This window comes from Engraulis encrasicolus, unplaced genomic scaffold (assembly GCF_034702125.1).
Source record: "Engraulis encrasicolus isolate BLACKSEA-1 unplaced genomic scaffold, IST_EnEncr_1.0 scaffold_78_np1212, whole genome shotgun sequence".
NCBI classification, from domain to species: domain Eukaryota; kingdom Metazoa; phylum Chordata; class Actinopteri; order Clupeiformes; family Engraulidae; genus Engraulis; species Engraulis encrasicolus.
The window spans coordinates 77178-82500 of NW_026946126.1; the positions used below are offsets into that span (position 1 = coordinate 77178).

General features: G+C 39.1%; 1 long non-coding RNA gene across 3 annotated transcripts in view; it reads left to right on the forward strand.

The window, feature by feature from the left end:
- Positions 1-2619: 2619 nt before the first annotated feature.
- Positions 2620-5323, forward strand: part of LOC134444857 (uncharacterized) — a 3017-nt gene continuing 313 nt past the window's right edge. Inside the window, exons 1-4 of one of the 3 annotated variants that reach the window (XR_010034129.1) lie at positions 2620-2732; positions 3227-3282; positions 3863-3932; positions 4146-5323. The exon at positions 4146-5323 is cut by the window's right edge and continues 313 nt beyond it. This is a non-coding gene — a long non-coding RNA (uncharacterized LOC134444857). Of the gene's footprint in view, positions 2733-3079; positions 3283-3862; positions 3933-4145 lie in introns of those variants that run through there. The other 2 variants (XR_010034127.1, XR_010034128.1) reach the window with 2 other exon arrangements.

A 5323-nucleotide genomic window follows, 5' to 3' on the forward strand; every position in this document is an offset into this window, starting at 1 on the left:
ACCAATGACTGTGCATTTCATCAAGGTGTAGGCTACAATTCTCCACCTCAGGTTGATATTTTGACAACACTAATATCCACATGTAGTACGACTGCAGATTTCGTGTTTTTTGTGTTTTTGGTTAGGAAACCATGTTGTTCGCTTTGTTTTTTTTTTTTTTTAAAGGGCCGCCAAGGGGAAAATTGTCCCGGTGGGAAAAGTCCTCCCACTCCGCCCCTGCACACACACACACACACACACACGCACACACACAAACACACACACACACACACACAAAGACATCTTTTGTCACTTGGATTTTCTCGGAGGTTGTCACTCTGTCATGATGGACACAGTAACGTCCCCTTAGGTGACAATTTATTTAACCATGCGTACATGTGCGTGTCTCTGTGTCTGTGTGTGTGTGTGTGTGTGTGTGTGTGTGTGTGTGTGTGTGTGTGTGTGTGTGTGTGTGTGTGTGTGTGTGTGTGTGTGTGTGTGTGTGTGTCAGTCACAGTGAACATACTGTAATAACGTTTCCTGGGGTACACTGCAAAAAACGAATATCTGTAATATACTTGAATTCAGCATTTTGTTCTCATTACACTTGTTTTTGAATGTATTTTCTTGGTAAGACTGACTATTGTTAAGATTATTTGACTTGTTTCAAGAAAATTCATCTTTTTTATCCTACCTAGATAATAAAACTAGTTCTGAGCAGCTTTTTTCTTAAAATAGAACACATACTGACAGAGTCGCATTAACAATTAGACTGTGAGTACATTTTTACTTGTTTCAAGACAATAAGACAATCCAAATGAACCTGTTTTAAGAACTGGCTCGATCTCACTAAGATATTCTAGCTAATCAACTGTGATAGCATACAAATTAATAGGGCCATTGAGATTTCCATTCAAGATTCATAGCTTTGACATTTCTGTTGTCTGAGCAGCATTTGGCATAGCAATTTCATGATTGTAAATCTGTATCCCATCTCAATGTGTCAAACACTTGATATTCACAGCAAAATATACTGTAGATGAATCAATAACACATATAAGTGAAAAGTGAAAGCCCATTGGGAAACTCCAACTCCCATTGTCATTGTGACACAGCACTCCACAGCACATAAGTGAACACTGCACACAACGAAATTGCATTTATGCCTCACCCGTGCAAGGGGGCAGCCCTCAGTGGCGCCCCATGGGGAGCAGTGCGGTGGGACGGTACCATGCTCAGGGTACCTCAGTCATGGAGGAGGATGGGGGAGAGCACTGGTTGATTACTCCCCCCACCAACCTGGCGGGTCGGGAGTCGAACCGGCAACCTCAAGTCTGACGCCCTAACCGCTCACCCATGACTGCCCTTATATTAAAAAAAAATAGGGAGTCCCATTTCTGTGATTATGGTCTTTCCTAATTGTTACCAAGAAACATCCATTTCAGAGATGATATTCAAAAAATCTAATCTTTGAACTGACATATGCCTCTGACGCCTTGATACCGCTGATGTGTGGCCCAATTCTTTTTCATGAGCAAATATACTGTTTGTTTGATGGGTAGGCTACTTTCGACATTTTTTTTTTTTTTTTTTTTTTAAAGATATTTTTTGGTCTTTTTTACAACTTTATTGTAACTGACAGGACAGTTTGAGAGGTGGACAGGAGGCGAATGGGGAGAGAGATGGGGAGGGGTCGGCAAATGACCCGGACCGGGAATCGAACCCGGGTCGGCCGCATGGCAGACGAGTGCCCTACCGGTTGGCCATGGCAGGGCCATTTTGCTTTGATTTACAAGACATTTGCAAACATTTTATATGCCTAATTTAATTTAGAAATTTAGAATAAAAAAAATAATGCTTTGACTCTATCTCATGCACACGTGTCTCATCATGCTCTGTCTCAATTTTTGTAAAGTTTCCGTCATCAGAGCAAAAAAGGTTGTGAGTTATTTCACTTAATTCTATGATAAGATGTATAGCATGGTCCTTGCTGCTGATAAAAACAAAAGTGAATATCTTCAGAAATATCAGCATCTGTCCAGACAACGTTTTTAGTTTGTTATCTATCATTAGATTCCATCGTTACACTAATTGGACATGTCTTGTATGGGCCTATTAATATGCAAACCTAGGCCTATAGCCTACCTGAAGTTATACCATCTAGATCAATATGATTTGACAAAATAAAGTGCTTCAATGCACGTTTTATTTCCTGTTGCACAACTGCAACAGTAAGGGCAAAAGGTTTTTTGTGTTCATTTTTAAGGCACACTCAAAAAATGTTTCTGGGTCCTGGTAAATATTAAGAAATATGTATACATACAATATTATTATAAAATGGAAAAATGATTCATTGAAATCATATAAACACCATTTGAACTGTCCGTGTATGAACTTTTAAACAAATAATCTAAACAAATAATGTATGCACTTGAAAAAAACCTCATAATATTAACTGACATGCACATCACACTTCAGAACAGTAGGTGGCAGTAAGAAATGAATCGCCTATTGTCGAAACACATTTTCATTGACGGTATTTATCTTCTTCCTGCTGGCACCAAGTTGTTACCTTATTGGTACAGAAATATTTTACATAAATCAAAACTATATGAAATTCATGCTGTAATTCAGGTGGGATAACAAACAAAAACAAAAAAACACCAAAGAGTAAAACCGGAAATGGAATTACGTCACTTCCTGTTCGTCAGTTGGTCTCCTGCTTTGAAATTGAGGCAATCGTTTTCAGCCGGGTAAGTTTCACAATCCGTTTCAATCCTTGTCATCTTTGGCAATATGCTTGTATTAAGACACTATTACAGTCATTTGTGAAGTATACTACGCTATTGTGATGTTTTTGGCATTTTTGTCTGTATGGAAAGTTAACCGATACAATTGTTAGATCATGCTGTGTGATCTGACAAGCTGTTTGTCTTGCATTCAAATATCCACTCTTAAACAGTAGCTTATCTTGTGCAACATCTTTAGGAGTAAAAAAAGTTACCTTAAGGTTTATCCAGTCTGAAGTGTAAATTACCAGCATAATTATTTTAAACATAGTTTAACACCTGCTGCTGTTTAGCTTAGCAGCTAGCTATTGCCCTGTAATGCCCCACATGTTACTCAAAATATGTATCTTATTTTTTGTAATGGGCGTCACTATTGGCCAGTCCTGAATATCACCTTTGAAAAGCCATGTTTGCCGATATTGTGAGAAAAGGTTCACCTCTGTTTTTCAACTTGACAGATGGTTGCCCCCTGTGCGAGTGGAAGATGTGACTTTGAAGACAGTCATTGTAAAAGGTAGGATTTATGTCCATGTTCAATTGTTTTACACTTTACCCTCTGCTTGAACACTTAACTTACACCAAAGCAAAATGAGAATAAAAATATTTTTTTAGCCGATTATCATTTTCATGTTGGCATGGTGTCAACAGTTATTTTGTATTGTATCAAACATGGATATGGTGAAAAATATTTTAATTAACTTTAATTTCATGCTGTCTTAAGTGGCTGTAGTCACGTTATTTACCAATATTTTTAAATGGTGACAATATTCCCCAGTCTAAAAAGTGGTGACGATGTACCTGACTTGCTTGCCATAGACAACAAGAAGTGGTGTTTCATGCATGGTGTGGAGTTGCTTGAGGATGCAAAATCATTGGTAATCCAACAACATGCGTCAGTCAACATCTATGCAGTGACATAGGCTATTTGATATGGCAGATTTTATTTGGTTGAGGCTACTCTATCCTCCTTGACCCCTGGTCTCAACTTAGGTTTTACAGGAAGTCAGTCAATGTCATTGTGATGTTAGCCCTCATCTTATCTTGTAATTTATGTGACATCAACTCCAGCACTCTAATTATGTGTTTTGTCATAGGTGCAAAAGGCTTGTCTAAGATAAGCTGGCAGTCTACACCGCATGGCCTGCGTTGCTGACATTGAGTGAAGTAAGTGTGGTGGTACATTATGTCATAACAGATAGTATTTAAGTGTTGATGTATGTCTGTCCTGTAGGATGTCTTTGTGGCTTGACCCCAGGTGTTGCCCCACCTGCAGGCCCAGAGATAGAAAGACATAGTCACAAGTCACAGGACAGACAGGAAGCACAACACAACTGGGCCTGACAACCATGTCATTTTCTTGTAATGTGTCTTTGACAGGTTAATGCAGAGTTCCTGTGCCTGACATATGCTTGAGGAAGCATCTTGGAGGTTGTCAAGGAGAAGGGAGGCGTTGCCAGAAGGAAGGTAGGATAACTCATGGCTCCAACAGCTAATGGAAACATTGTGTTTGAGTTGCAAACAATCTAATGAAGTTGGGTATTAGGTATTAGAAGGTCAGACATTAGGTGTGGGAGACGCATGGCCCACCTCTAGGTTCACTGACTCTGAATTTTGAACAGTTCTGATTATGATGTTCACAAACGATCTGCACCCCAATAAAGAGAGCATGCGATAAATGGCACCTGCATATCACTGACAAGCACACTATTAAATGCCCCCTATTAGTGGCCATGGTTGTCATTCACTAGACATCAGCATTTTTACATTTAGTGCCATTAAAGCTACATAAAAAGTGTGTGCACAGTGTTAAGCTTTCTGCATTTTCTTTTTCCACCATCAGGACTAGAGTGGCGAAGTGATCCAAAGGCAGACTGCACATCTACGTATATGGTTTGCAAGGAACATCCCGTGCCAGAGACTGTGATACAAGGCATGGAGCTGTACAGTGAACTCGGAGCATCTCTTGTGCATGTGTGATGCTCTTTGGACTCGGTTACCGGTATATACCCTCAATCTCAACTCTGTGGATTTGGATTTACAATTTTAAGTATCCAGATGAACTGAAATATATGTTCTGGTGAATTTGGAAAATATGCCCAAAAGGTTCAATCACTATAAACTACAGTAAATATGTTGGACACTGGCAATCTCAGGTTCTAAGACATTGTATAAAAGGACAATCCATCGCATTTCTATGCATACTTTTCTGTGCTGTTCTCTGATCTGAGTTGATGATATTTTTGTTGTCCTTATCTTAGCTCAGCATGGCATTGAGTGTCATTGAGAGGCTTTTTTCTAAGCATTTTCTATGCAGATTAAAAGATGAGCACTATAATGAAAGGCGTAATAACGCCTCAGTAGCACTTCATGGACACATTGATATCATAATTAAAAACATTTCTCTCTCCCTCTCCTCCACCACTTTGGGAAAGAATCAAAGAGCCAAAAGTGATCCTGTGGGCAGTTGGTTAATTCTAAAATGTCCATTCACAAATAACATCTTTTTCATGAATGTCTAAGTAAATAAGTGAGTAAATAGACACATACTGTTCTGT